The 14,829-nt window shown below is 39.0% G+C and overlaps 1 protein-coding gene and 1 long non-coding RNA gene across 2 annotated transcripts in view; one reads left to right on the forward strand and one right to left on the reverse strand.

The window, feature by feature from the left end:
* Window positions 1-3,402: 3,402 nt before the first annotated feature.
* Window positions 3,403-13,494, reverse strand: LOC144225458 (uncharacterized). Its single transcript, XR_013333310.1, has 3 exons — window positions 13,407-13,494; window positions 9,452-9,555; window positions 3,403-3,594 (listed from the first exon to the last, which is right to left on the reverse strand). It is a non-coding gene; the product is annotated as an uncharacterized LOC144225458 (long non-coding RNA).
* PLS1 (plastin 1) overlaps window positions 10,407-14,829 on the forward strand; it is a 78,286-nt gene continuing 73,863 nt past the window's right edge. The window contains exon 1 of the mRNA XM_077756658.1: window positions 10,407-10,487. The gene's annotated coding sequence lies outside the window, so the exon portion shown is untranslated. The remainder of the gene's footprint in view (window positions 10,488-14,829) is intronic.

Consider the following 14,829-nt stretch of genomic DNA (forward strand, 5'->3'; position numbering starts at 1 on the left):
GTTAAGCTGATTTTTAAAAAAATTATTACAGTGTAAGAAAATAGAAATGGTGACTAAAACTAAACAATTTTTCCTAAGAAGCAAGTATATAATTGAAAAAGGAAACATTTAGGAAGCAAGTATTCTAATCATTTTCACTGATTTAATTTTAACTTCTGTCTGTGAACAAAGTTAAGCAACTCAGACTCTAATTTGGGATAAACAGTGAGCTGAGATATTTTCTTCTGAACTGAATCATCACTGAGAATCAGGGCAAGACCAGATTTACACAAAGTGTTGCATCATGTCCAGCTCAATAATCATAGATACTTTATATTTGTGTATAGAGTTTACAAAACCTCTCCTGTGATACATTATGTGGAAGCCTCTGTAATTATATTCCCAAGGGATCTTGTTAGTCATCACAGTGGGCTGGCTATTCCACTGTAGGTAAGGCCTTAGCCCTCCTTGCATTGTTCTTTCAGCTGGATCCATGGAAAGGTTAGATCCCAAACTGAACACCTGTGAAAGATTCCTAGTAGACTATTGAAAATTTCTCCTGATTCACTTTTGGATCTGTTTTATGTTGAACTAGGAGGAAAAGGACTATGGAATCCATTCTTGTCCTGGAAAGTCTCTAAGAAGAAAAGTGAAGTAAGTGGTAATACATTTTATTTTCCCCCTGAAGTGCTGGCCTTGGAAGGAGAGAAGTGAGAAAGAGAATTTTAAAAATCAAATATTCCCCTTGACCACCTCCCCACTAATCTAATCTTTTGGGCAAAGACCAGGAATTCAAAAGATACCCAAACTTGTGCCACTCTGGGGCAAGCCACTGGCCGTGACACTGTAGTCATTTGATGGTGGATTAGCAGGACTTTCAACCAGTACATTGCACATGGAAATAACAGATGATTAAAGACAAGAAAAGATCTTTGTACACTTTTATTGCACCATGATAATTTCCTAATTAGGTAATCATTTTCCTTTCTCAGTGGTCTTTTTCTTTCCTTCTTTCTTTGATTTTTTTGGTCTAGCTTATTTCTAAATGAAAACGGCTGCCAGGTGATGGTCTTTACAAAAACAACTTTTATTTGCTTTATATATAATTTAAAATTAAGTGTGCCATAGATTTTTTTATTTGGTCACTTGATTTTGGGATTTCTGTCTGTAACAACACAGGACATGGCTACTTTTTCTTACTTGAGTCCTTATCTGTTAGGGAGCTAGAGACGTTGAAAAGGGGATTGGTTGTCTTTTTATTTTGAGTCCCTTTACCCTCTTTTTCCTCATCCTCACCCTCCACGAGCCTGTGCCACTTTCAGGTAAGCACTCGTCCATTTGTTCAGGATTCCGACAGTTATGGCTTCAGGACTGAGAATGGAAGCAACTACCAACTGAGGAGTTGAGGAGGAAAAAAAAAATTCATGGGTTTTGGCCTCTCTTCAGCACAGTACTAATAATTTGAGTTCAGGGGTAGCTCAGGAAATTAACAATGGCAAGTAATAGAGCTCATGCCTCACCACTTTTCAGTTACGTATACTCTATGGGAACTGAGAATAGCCAGGGATCACAGGATTGTGGCAAGGTGTTTACACTATGTAAAGGGTGCAGCTGTCACTGGCCTAGCCCAGTGCTACCATGTAGAAATGTGGGCTTAGTATTGCTAGACCTCCTGATTTTATTTTTTTTAAGTTTTTAAATAGTTTATTGTCAAGTTGGTTTCCATATAACGCCCAGTGTTCATCCCAGCAAGTGCCCTCCTCCATGTCCATCACCCATTTTCCCTGCCACCCCACCCACATTCAACCCTCAGTTGTTCTCAGTATTTAAGAGTTTCTTATGGTTTGTCTCCCTCCCTCTCCTTAACTAATTTTTTCCCCTTCCCCTCCCATATGGTCGTCTGTTAAGTTTCTCTTGTTCCACTTATGAGTGAAAACATATGGTATCTGTCTTTCTCTGCCTGACTTATTTCACTTAGCATAACACCCTCGAGTTCTATCCACCCTCGAAGGGCCAGATTTCATTCTTTCTCATTGCCATGTAGTATCCCATTGTATAGATAAACCACATCTTCTTGATCCATTCGTCCATTGATGGACATTTAGGCTGTTGCCATGATTTGGCTATTGTTGAAAGTGCTGCTATGAACATCGGGGTACATGTGCCCCTCTGCATCAGCACTCCTGTATCCCTTGGGTAAATGCCTAGCAGTGCTATTGCTGGGTCATAGGGGAGTTCTAGTGTTAATTTTTTGAGGAACCTCCACACTGTTTTCCACAGGGGCTGCACTAGTTTACATTCCCACCAACAGTGTAAGAGGGTGCCCATTTCTCCACATCCTCGCCAGCATCTAGAGTCTCCTGATTTGTGCATTTTAGCCACTCTGACTGGGGTGAGGTGGTATCTCTGTGGTTTTGATTTGTATTTCCCTGGTGATGAGTGACACTGAGCATTGTTTCATGTTAGACCTCCTGATTTTAAAAGAGAAAATAGAAATCTGAATTTTATGTTAATCTCTAACTTTATGTGTTCACTCCAAAATTTAAAAGACATTTAATGAGCCACAGAGGGCATTCATCCAGGCAGGACATGGTCCCTGGGTGCCATTTTGTCTCTTGGCAGCCAGGAGAGCCTTTTGGGTTGGTGAAGAAGTTACGGGATTCCTGAGATTGGCTCCCTGGAAGTAGCGTGATTATAACCTGCAAGACCTGGCATGGGTTTCGCTATTTCCTGTCTTTTCTGTTTCTGACAGACCGTGTTTTAATTTTCTGCTGTTCTTAAGGAAAACCTTTTTTCTCTCCAGATTTCTCTCCCAGAGAAAGAGGGACTGGGGATATATTGAGCCCTGTTAAGGGCTCCAGGAGCTGTGTGAAACTGAAAGGAGATGGGGCAAGTCAGGCTACACATTAGGGTTTGAAGCCAAGGTGTCCCTTGAAAGCTGAGACTGAAAATCATCATGTGAAAGATGGGCAGGAAATCCTGGACCCAAGGATGGAAATGGGTAGAAGGAGTGGTTAGGAGGTGCCAAGCAGGGTGGTGGGGTAGTGGGGGGAGCTTTGCTTAGCTGTGGGTAGGGAGGGAGCTACTGGGCCAGCCAACCTGCTATGGACAGTTGTCGATGATTGACCCAGAGAAGTAATCTAGGCTGAATTTCCTGAAGGGCCTATATCTTTTCCCCACTTGGTGTACCTACATGTTCTTCAAGAGCGGGAACATTATTCAGTATGGTGTCATTTGGCTTTAGCATTATGGCTTAGGCAAGACAGGGTCAATGCTTGCACAATGAGGGCACAGCTTTTGGAATTCCTAGTCACTGCCACAGTCATAAAGCTGAATACACTTGGGTTGAAGGGGCTGATAATTCATACTGTTGCTCTCTTTATTCTTTGAACTGATTGAGAAATATAGACAGACCTCTCAGAGTTCAAAATACCAACTTTATTCCTGATGGAACTGGACCATGATTGCAGCCTGTGGCCAAATGGTCTTCCTCATACCTTTCTTCTTTATTAACTTCTGTCCGCCTCATTCTAGGAAGACTTGCTGGATAGTGGCCTTGAGGTTGCTTACCAGATGGAGGAATGGGAGATCTTGTGTCCTGAGGACAAGCTGCTGCTAAAGAGGAAAGGGGCAAGGCATGTTAGGACCATGACACTGAATACTTTAAACCCATTCAGCACAGCAATGAGTTCTCTAAGCGTGGTTCCCCAGACAAAAAGCATCAGCATTGCCTCAAGACTTGTTAGAAATGCAGATCTGCAGTATCCAACCCAGATGAACTGAAGCACAGATGCTAGAGCGTGGGGCTCAAAAGTCTATATTTTAATAAGCCCTCCTTGTGATTGTGGTGCAGTTAAACTGTGAGAATCACTGCAGTAGAGGAATAAGTTTCAATATACCCAAGACACTTCCCCTCTCACGAGTGAGCTAAGTCAGTTCCCTTTCTTTTCAGGAGAGTGAGAAAGGGTTGTAGAGAAGAGGCCAGAAGTGCTGTTTTTATAATAGGCCCTTATGGAAACAGAAGATAGGAGAATGGCTTTCCCCCAACTGATAAATCTGCACTCTCCAGAGGACAGTAGTCTGAGAAGGACCAGCAGGTGCAAGGATGAAGACTTTTTTTTTCTTTTTAATATTTTTATTTATTTTTGAGAGAGAGAGAGAGAGAGACAGCATGAGCAGGGGAGGATCAGAGAGAGAGGGAGGCACAGAATCTGAAACAGGCTCCAGGCTCCGAGCTAGCTGTCAGCACAGAGCCCGATGTGGCGCTCGAACCCACGAACCGCGAGATCATGACCTGAGCCGAAGTCGGACGCTCAACCAACTGAACCACCCAGGCGCCCCGAAGACTTTCTTTAAATTCCCCTTTTCTCATCTGTTAACATTGCCTACCTTTGCTCGAAAGAATAAAGGAGAGGCAAAGGAAAGAGTAAAGAGGGAAAACACTAATATATGTAGGAAGAAAATAATGGAATAGGTACTGTATTCCTTCCAACATCATTCTTTACAATTTATTCTTCATATATCTGTATTTTATTAAGTTTTTAGTTTCTGATTTATTTTCCTAGTTGTGACCCCAACTACAAGCCATTTGATGGTAATAGTATCATCTGTAATCAGCATGGACTCAAAAAGGCTCTTTGCTTCCAGTTTGTGTCTATTTAGTTTCATGTTACTGAATTGTGTATATTGTTCAGTGACATGATTATGTATGTTCTTCTTCACCTGGATGTTGAGACTGTTTAGCTTGCTCTGTGACCTTGAGCAGGTTGTTCAGAGGTTTCAAACCAGAACCGAGGCCTGATTAGCCATTAAAATACTCAGTGCTGGCAAGGGCTAGTCTCAAACAGTCCATGTAGTTGGCATTTTATGTTCTAAGGTGAAAAAAAGAGATAAATTCCCTAACAGCTTCTGCTGGGAAAAATGTTTTTGTTTTGTTTTTGGTTTTTCTTTGTTTTCTTGAGCCAGCCTTTTTAGAGGATTGAAATAAAATTGTGCCTAATTGGCTATATACAGCCTCAAAGAGATACAGATTTTATGGTTCCTTTTAGTTATTTATCCACCCTCTCCCCCCACCCCCCCNTTACTTCCATTAAATATTTAATCTTTCCAGATACTGTTACAGGAATGAAAAATGCTAAAGAATTCAAACTACCTCTGCAGATAAATATTTTGTGTAGACTTCATCTAAAAATGGAATTAATGGTGGCGTTAATAATCACAGTAACTGAATAGTTACTAGGTTCCAAGAGTTCTGCTAAATTGGGGTAACAACTATATGAGTAGGAAGGACTTGTCATTCCCTTTATATAGATGAGGAAACTGAGGTTCAGAGACCGTAAATAACTTGCCCAGAATACTCTGTCAGTTAAGAGCAAGAGCAAAATCAAGTCTTAAGTTTGTTAATACCAAGGGTGTACATACTCTTAACTGCCTACTTGGCTAGATGGGCTAGCCCTGGGCTAACTCCTGACAAGAATTGCTCTGGGCCCCTGTCAGAATAGAGAGATCTAAGGTGGTTGGTGAGAGAACGGTTGATGGGAGTACTTTGACAGTATTAATCATTCATTAGGGGACAACATTTTGAAATTCTGAATTTTCATCTTACTCAAATTTCTAAGTCCTACCCTAAAATTTCTGAATGATCATCTTTGGGGATAAGACCCAGGAATCTTCATTTAACATAAGCTCCACAGGTCGAATTTATGACCACTGGTGAGAACCACTGCACCTAATTACTGGGTGGCATTTACTGTCTACTGCAGTGATCTCTGGGCCTCAGTCTATTAGGGTTAATAGTAAGGCGCCCTGTTCATCATTACTGGCAGAATCTTGAAGCTTTTCACTGTTGTAGTGTTTTTCTTTTTAAGTTGCTAAACCGAATCATTGACTCAATTCCAATATGTGTTTATATCCTATTGAAGGGAAAATTTATTAAAGGAGAGTCATAAAGCCAACACTGGCCCTTCCTTACAAATCTACTGTTCTCTGCTTCTTCAAAATGATAGCTGTTCTCTCTTGTGGGTAATCCAAGGCCAAGGTGGTAAGAATATCCTGTTCTGAATAAGACCGTGTGAGCCTGTGTTAGTGTTCTGTTGCTCCCCTAGCGAGATGCCACCAGCTTAGTGACTTCTACAACACATTTATTACCTTACAATTCTGTAGGCTGGAAGTCATCGGTCTCTTCACTGGGCTAAAATCAAGATGTTGGCAGAGCTGTTCCTCTCTGAAGGTCCTAGGGGGAGAATCTTTTCCATGGATCATTCAAGTTTTTGACAGAATTCAGTTTCTTGAGGTGGTAGACTTGAGATCCTTATTTTCTTATTGGATATAAACTGAAGGTCGTTCCCAACTTCAGGAGGCCCCCTGTATTCCTTGGCTCATGGCCCCTTTCTTCCATCTTCTAAGCCAGCATCGGAGAGTCCAGTCTTTTTACAATTGGAATCCCACTGCCTCTCCTCCTCCTCCTCCTGCTCTGCCTCCTCCTCCTCTACCTGCCCTTCTTCCTCCTTCACCTCCTTTCTTATCTGCAGGGGAAGGTTCTCTGCTCTTAAGGAGTTTATGTGATTAGATTTGATCTGTCTAAATGATCTAGGATACTCTGTCCCATCCCAAGGCCCATAACTTTAAACACATCTGCGAAATCCCTTTTTCCAAGTAAGGTAACATCTTCACAGCTTCTGGGGGTTTGGGCATGGGCATATTTGAGGGGAATTATTATTCTGCCTGCCTCTGACGGAAGCATTGTCTGCCTTTGCTGACAGATAAGACAGCAGTGGTTATCACTGCCAGCAGGGTTGCAGGCATTAATGTTGATGTGTCAGAGAAAATGTGATTTAGCTGGCTGTTTTTCTAAACTGAAATCATCTCAGGGCCAGATTCCAAAACAAGTAGTTTTGGAAAGGATATTTCAGGACTTTTGTATAGTCAAGGAGAGCTACGGTGGCACTTTTCTCTGTGTGTTGCAAAGGGAAGTCATTCACAGTGTGCCTGCTTCTCTGGTAACTTAGATTCAGAAAAAATTATGACATGAAATAAGGATACTCATGCAGCCAGGATATTTGCTTTTAATTTCTGATTGTATGCCCTATACTGTCATACTTCTACACCTTTGTTCACGGCCTCTTAACTGCCCAGTGTGCCTTCCTGTCTTCCTTTCCACTTATTTGTAGTATTACATGTGTATGACAGCTTTTGACACCTCCTAATTCTAGGAAACCTTTTCCAAGGTGCTGATATGTATGACATCTACTTGTTTTCCCCAGTAGGTGTAAAATGATAAAAAGAATCTGTGTCATCTGCCAGTCTCTCAAAGGCCATTTTAAATTCTCTCTCATGTCTTCTTCCATAAATCTGCATTAAAAGATGCCCTTGCAACATCTTGGACTTAGTCGGTACTCAGAACTACCTATTGAATTGCTTTAAAGTGGTAAACTTTAGTGACTGGTTATATTCTCAAGGCTCCAAAATTCTGCAAGATATGTGTGTTTATTATATCATGTTGTCAACAAAAGGACATTGCTAAAGAATGTCTAATTTCAGGAATAGAACTGGGATCGTTAGAGATGAGGTTTCCAATTCATCCGTTATCGAATATGTTAATTTCTATTCTGTCAGATTACCTAGTGTAGTATAGTGGGGGCAAGGGAGTGGACTTTTTGTTTTTTGTCCGTTTCTGAGTCTTTAACTGGCAGGTAGTACACATGCAGACAACTGTACAAATCATGAGTGTATGTATAACTTGATGAGTGTTGACAAAATGATACTCCTATGAAATCAGCACCTAAATTGAGATACCAGAATTATTCCAGCATCCCCTAACCTTCCTGCTTCCTTCCCATTATCCCTAATCTCAAGGGTAACCACTAGTCTGACATTTTAGAAGTTTGAGAAATGTACTATTTTTAAGATACAGGAAAAAATTCTTATATTGTGAAAACTGTTCTTATAAACAGCTCTCCAAGTAAGAATTATGTGGGTTTCCAGAGATTAAAAAACTGTGTCTCTTGCCCTGAAGGTGCATTGCAACACAAAACAGTACATTCTTTTATAAACGTTCTTGCTTTATCAAGTAGTTTCAGTTACATAAGCAACTGGGAGTCAGGATATTATTTTCCAGTATTTATTGATTCTGTATTGGTTCCAACAACACTTTTGCCTCGAATATTCAAGAGTTGTTAAAACCACACCATATCCTTGGCCCTGAGTGGTACCTCAGCACTGCATCGCTTTCTGCATAGTATTTATTGAGATCAAATTAGTGTATTTTCTCTAAAATTTTGGTTGAGGTTCCTAGTAGATACTCTAAGAAAAAACTCCTGTTGGCAAAGGTGGCAGCCACCATATTGCACATTGTAACGGTCTCCCACAGCACATGCCAGCAGAGGGGATATTGAAATTGGTTGTAAGAAAATGGATGGATAAAATATTAGAGAAGTCGAACTCAGGGATATTCACGGTCCATTCATTTTCTGTGTTCAGGGATGTTGAAGCATTATTTCTAAAAGTAAAACACTGGAAACCACCTTAGTTACCAACACGAATGCTCAAATAAATCAGGGTACAGTCATAACATGGACCATTAATGAAACATGAAAGGCATGTTTTCAAAAAATGCTTCATGGTGGGGAAAAGGTGTTACTAATGTTAAAAGTAAAACTGTATCTTGAAAGGTACGAACTTTGTAAAAAGAAAACTATATTCATGCATATATGTGTACAAGACTAGAAATTCATAACATATTGGCCTCCTGGTCGTTTCTGAATGGTGTGCTTGAGAGTGATTTAAATTTTCTTATTTTCCAAGTATTTTCCACTTTACAAATTACTTTTCAAAAATCAGGAAATAGGCACACAGAATCCATTTTTTAAAAAGGATGCACTGGGCAAGTAATTGACTTTTCCTATGAAGTGAAGTCCTTGGGGGAAATCAGACACAGCATATCCTTGTTTTAGTCAGGAAGTTAGCAGGACTCCACACAATAGCCTCAGGGTCACGAACATCCATAACTGGGCCTCCTTAAAATAATGTAATGTTTTGATGTGACAATCCTTAGTGGTTACTTCATGCAATTTTCTGTAGGAATCCCTAAAGAGAACATCGTACCCCCAAACTGTACTTTGAGCCCATGTTGGAACATACCCAGTGAAGAGAACTTCAGTGTTCCAGACGTAACCCAGGTTGACTCTGGACCCACTTGGGCAACATAAATTTACTCGTATCGATGCAGAAATTTTTTGTTATTTTGGCCTAATGGTTCTAGTTCAGCCATCCTGTGGCCACGTAGAGCAAGAGTGAGCCTTCTTCAATATAAGTGCCTTTTAAATATATGCCAGTGTAGTTTTTAACAATCACTGGGGTAGAATTTAGGTATAGTAGCCCTTACTCATTTAGAGCAGACAGTTTGATATGTTTTGATAGACGTATGCGCACACAAAACCAGCACTGCAATCAAGGTACATAGCATTTTCTTTACCTCCCAAAGTTTCTTTATGTCCCCATGAAGTCTGTCCCTCCTTCCACTCCTTTTCCAGACAACCATTCATCTGATTTCTGTCTCCATTGCTTAGTTTGCATTTTCTAGAATATGATATAAGGAGGATCATATGGTATGTACTTTTTTTCTTTTTTAAACTGGCTGGTACCATACAAACCCTTAACTTTTTCTTTCACTTTGTGAAGCAGTTTTTATAACAGCCATTCTTTACTTTTATGGAGGCATCATAAAATGTGTCTCACACTTCCTCTTCGGAGAATTAGCTATTCAGTGAAAATGGATTATAGATTTTATAAGTGAACCTTTTCTTGCCATACTTGACAGTGGAACTGGACTATAACCTTTGAGATACTCTCTAGCTTTAACACTGTTATGTCTATATAATGCTTCCAGTTAGTATTCAAAGGTAATTTTATACATTTCCTTGAAATTAGTTCAGTGACTATAAACAAAATTCAGTAGGATGTAGGGTTTATTTTGTTTCTAGGTTTAAGGCAATTTCCTAGTTATTTTTTTAGGACTCTCCATTTATACTTAATTGCTTAATGATTTTTCACATGGTGAAAACAAAGTTGCCATTTCAAAATTTAAAGTGGCAAAGGAATATGTATAAAAATAATAAGACCTTTATAGGACAGTCCCAATCCATAGGAAGAAGATCTGCTTGAGTGAAATCTAAAGACTAAAGTGAAAATCCTGGTATATTTTAAGACACAGTCATAATCAAGCAAATGATGATGACATCTACATTTTTGCCTCTTGACTTTTTTATAGCTCCAAACCACACCCATGTTGCAAATTGGCCTTTCTACTTGAGACCAAGTTCTTTTGAGATTAAAATCTTAGTAGTAGGCAGAATACTTCAGTTTGGCCTTGCTTATTTTCTTTGGTCGAACACTGACCTGACTTTGACAGAGGATTAACTGAGGATAGACACATCTTAGGCCGAATTTTAAACCTTCTGGATTGTTTTCTTGGACCTCCAGGTCTCAAGATATAAGACCAACAGAAGCAGGTATGCAAAATTTCCCCTTATGTTAATAAAAATAATCTGGCTTCAGATTCTGAAACTGCTTTTTAAAATATATTTGTTAAATTGAGATAAACCTCTTCACGTTTTGTTTTAGTGCATTTTTGCTTTGGGATTTTAGATGGCTTTGCATAATCAATGCAAATAGTAACCGTGGTGTAAGGGTCACGTAATTCTTAATTCTCTTTTAATTTTTCTGTTTTGAAAACTATTTCTGCCTTAAGTAATACTTGTTAGTAAGAAAGGGGTGTTTGGGTTTATTCAGGGTTGGATTAAAAAAAATTCAGATTGTAATTTTTGATGTGGCCTTAGTTTTTTCCTTTAGAAATGTATATAAATTCTAAAAAAAAAGAAAAGAAATGTATATAAATTCTTAGGGATATGCTAAGGCGACTGAACACACATTCTTTCTGTGCCCTCTAGAATGTATACGTATCATTGCTTCAAAGCTTGAGTCTTTCAGTCTAATGAAACCGCTCTTCCAATCTATGGTTTAATCATGGATAAGCAAAACTTTTCTTTTTTTCTAAAGCAATTCCACAGATAAGTAAAATAAGTGGTAATAGGAGATGTTGGTAGTATTAGGACGTGGTGAGAGTGTATCTAACCATCGGAGCCTGAAAAAAAATCGTTGAAATACATTCTTTATCATTATTTTTGCTCTTCTACATTTTAAAGTACCAGAATGTACTTGGAGATAGTACTCTTACTTAAAAGCTTCCCCCCCACCCATCACTGTTTCATAGAATTTGGGAAGAGGCTGAGGGCTTTCAGAAAATTTCCTTATATAGTATACAAATAAACATGTTTTCTTTCACTGTGAGCATTTTTAGTGGTTTCTGAAACTGGCTAGAGAAACATATATCTTTACCCTAGCAGCCTTACCTGAGCTCTTTTCTTAGTAAAACAGAAAATGAGCAGTTCCCAGCCCATGTAAAGCTGAGAAGGTCTTGAATGATGCATGTCAAGGAAACTTGGATACTGATACTGCTGGCAGTTTGCATAGCTCTTAGTGCCAAAGAATTACAGACTCTTGAGTTTTCTTAAAAGGGGCCAGCTTCTAAAAAGTTAAGTATGTTTCCTTTGTGCAGTGACCTGAGCTCTCAAACCTAAGTAATAAATTAAGACTTATCTGCTCAGCTTTGTGAAGGAGTCAACCACTTAAATATATTTGTATGCATCATAGAATAGAGTAACTCTGCAGATCTTAGAGAAACAAACACATCATGACCAATGAGCCCTGGAAAGTAAGTGCCATGGACAAATTTCACATAGTTCTTAAAAAATCTTTTCTGGCTTTCTATGGAGCCAGAATTCCCTTTCCTGTATTATGCACGGAGTCCAACAAAGGCTGTGCCCTGTGCCAGTCCTTTCATAATGAACCAGCCAAATGCTCAATTGTGTTCTTGCAGAGGAGGGGGATAACATTCCTTTATGATCCTTAGTTTAGATCAGCTTACCACCCAAAGCATGATATTTGATTACCCTTATTATGTTACTTTGCATAGCTACAAATGTTACTAATGGCGTGGCCTTATCTAGCCATTATAAAAGTCCAAGTTCATGCTGACTTACTTTCAGTGCTATAAAAGGCCCTATTGCTAAGGTCCCCAGGAATATGAGCCTGTGGAGAATGGAGTGGCACTTGGGGTTAGTGCACTGTGAGCATACATCGCGAACTCCTCAATATAGTCCACTGAGTGCTTGGCTGCCTGTTTTTTCTAAGTACTGATTTTAATTTCAAATCCCCGTTGTGTCTGGGCCTGAATTGCTTTTAGAATTATAAAAGTTTACTGGCCTTTTCTGACTACATCCTTTATATTAGAATTCAGATTTTTAGAATTACTTCTGTTTCTTTTCTTCCAAGTGTTTCCAACCCAGTTCTCAGCTTTGCAGGATAGAAGAGATGCTATCATTAACCAGAAGTAGCAAATGGTGGGAAGAATTCTTCCTCTACCTATTCCAGTTGAGGCTGGACGCTGAGCTCTTTCCTCTTGGAACAATGTTCTCTAGCCTTTTTTCATTGCTTTACTCCCATCAGTAAAAACATTTTATACATACCACTTCCAAGAATATATTTGTAATAACTAATATCTCATGGTACAATATACAATTAGGGTACTATTTATTGCCAGTGACAGGTAAAACTGTAGTTTACATAATCTTGATAATTTTGAATTGTTTGTCCAACTTGTGGTCACAATTGCCTCTGTTTTATTTTCTAATGTAGCTGGTGAAGTCTCATTAGGAGTGGAGATGTCTGCTCCTCCATTTTCTTGTGTTTGTATGCTTAGGATATTTTCAGTACCCAGTTTCTGTGCCGGCATCCTTTAAAACCACTTGCCCTATGTTGAGTGAAATAAATCAGACAGAGAAAGACAGATACCATATGCTTCCACTTATAGGAGGATTAGGAAAGACTTAATGGAGGACTGTGGAGGAGAAGGGGAAAAATAGTTGGGAAGAGGGAGGGAGGCAAACCATAAGAGACTCTTGAATACTGAGAACAAACTGAGAGCTGATGGTGGGGGAGAGGGAAAAGGGGGTGATGGGCATGGAGGAGGGCACCTGTTGGAATGAGAACTGGGTGCTATATGGAATCCAACTTGACATTAAACTATGAAAGAAAAAACCAAAATGAAATAAATAAAGCCTTCCTATCAGCAACTAGATCTAGGATGGCAGGGAAGATAAATTTTAAAAGTGGAAAAAGTATAAATGTTTGCTTTTTACCTAAATAATTCTTCTCAACAGTTTCTCGAAATGTCTTTACTTTTCTACTCATATTTATTCTATTAAATTATGAATTCCTTTGTGATAAAAAATAAAAAATAAAACCACTTGCCCATTTAGTGAAGGTAGCCTTGCTGTCAGCTAAGTTATATAATTTATTAATCCACTCACCTAAGCATACATAAATTTCAGGATATCCGAAATACTGGAAGTGGTCAAAGGAGCAATGGCCCACTGTCCAGATTCTGCTCTGTGGAATATCCACTCCTATCTTGGCGTGTCTCTTGAACTGATTGTGACATAGGATCCTGTGTCATAAGGACCAAATTAGGCTGCTTGTGAAATACATTATGTTAAATATTTATATATCTAATTTTGTTCCCTAATATTTCTTCCTAATGTTTCCTGCTCTTTGGTGGAGACCTTTGTTCTTGGTGACTTTTGAGGAGCTAAGGGTGTCACCTCTATCTTTTCATCTATAAGTTGAAGGGGTTGGACTGGATGACTTTTAAGGTTTTTTTAAATCTGAGATTCTTATTCCATTTAAATTTTTAATCTTTTTTTTATTTTTGTACATGCTTATTAACTCATCTTCATAAATAAGTGACTGTCACTGCTTGGAAGTGCTTGGAGGTTATTTCCATAAGGAATAATTTTCAGAAATATAAATGATGTATTAGGATATGCTTTTTAAGTCAAGATTTTAGACATATCTGTGACACCCAAACATAACTTTAGAAGTTTCCTTGCTCAGGGCACCTGGGTAGCTCAGTTGGTTAAGCATCCAGCTTTGGCTTAAGTCATGATTTCATGGGTTCATGGGTTTGAGCCCTTCATCAGGCTCTGCGCTGATAGCTCAGAGCCTGGAGTCTGCTTTGGATTCTGTGTCTCCCTCCCTCTCTGCCCCTCCCGTGCTCATGCTCTGTCTCTCTCTGTCTCAAAAATAAATAAAACATTTTTTTAATCTCTTAAAAAAAAGTCTCCTTACTCTTCAAGGCCCGCTGAGTTTAAATATTATCCCCTCAGGAAAATCTTTGTCAGACCCATATTTACTTCCTCTTTTTTTCCTCTTGTATAAGTCTGTCTGTACATTTTTATCAGTAGATGTGAATTATGGTTCTATGTGTACATGTTTGCCTTTCATGAGACACAGTTATTTATTGCTGAGTTTTATACCAGCAGGAAAATACTTCTTGTTTTCCACTGAAAATGTTGAAGAAAACTGTTGAGAACATGTTTTCCAAGAAATTATTCTAAAATGTTTTCTGCCCAAGGAAACCTTTTGGGTAAATCTTGGGGCTAGAGTTCTTATCTTGGAATCTATAGACTTCTAGGAGGTCCATCAATAGGCTTGAGGGTGAAATGTGCATCTACAGACTCCCTGAAATCATATGCAAAATTCAGATCTGTGTGCATTTTTCTGGGCACAGTGCCCATAGCTTTTTACCAAAAAAGGCTAAAAGTCAAAAGACCATTAAGAATCAATGTAAGAGGGAAAATATAGGCATTTTAAATATAAACTCTTCATCTAAATATATGTTTACTTCCTGACCAGATTTTCACCACTTTTCACTTCTCTACAGCATTTTGTGAC

Source organism: Crocuta crocuta, unplaced genomic scaffold (assembly GCF_008692635.1).
Source record: "Crocuta crocuta isolate KB4526 unplaced genomic scaffold, BGI_CrCroc_1.0 scaffold337, whole genome shotgun sequence".
NCBI classification, from domain to species: Eukaryota; Metazoa; Chordata; class Mammalia; order Carnivora; family Hyaenidae; genus Crocuta; species Crocuta crocuta.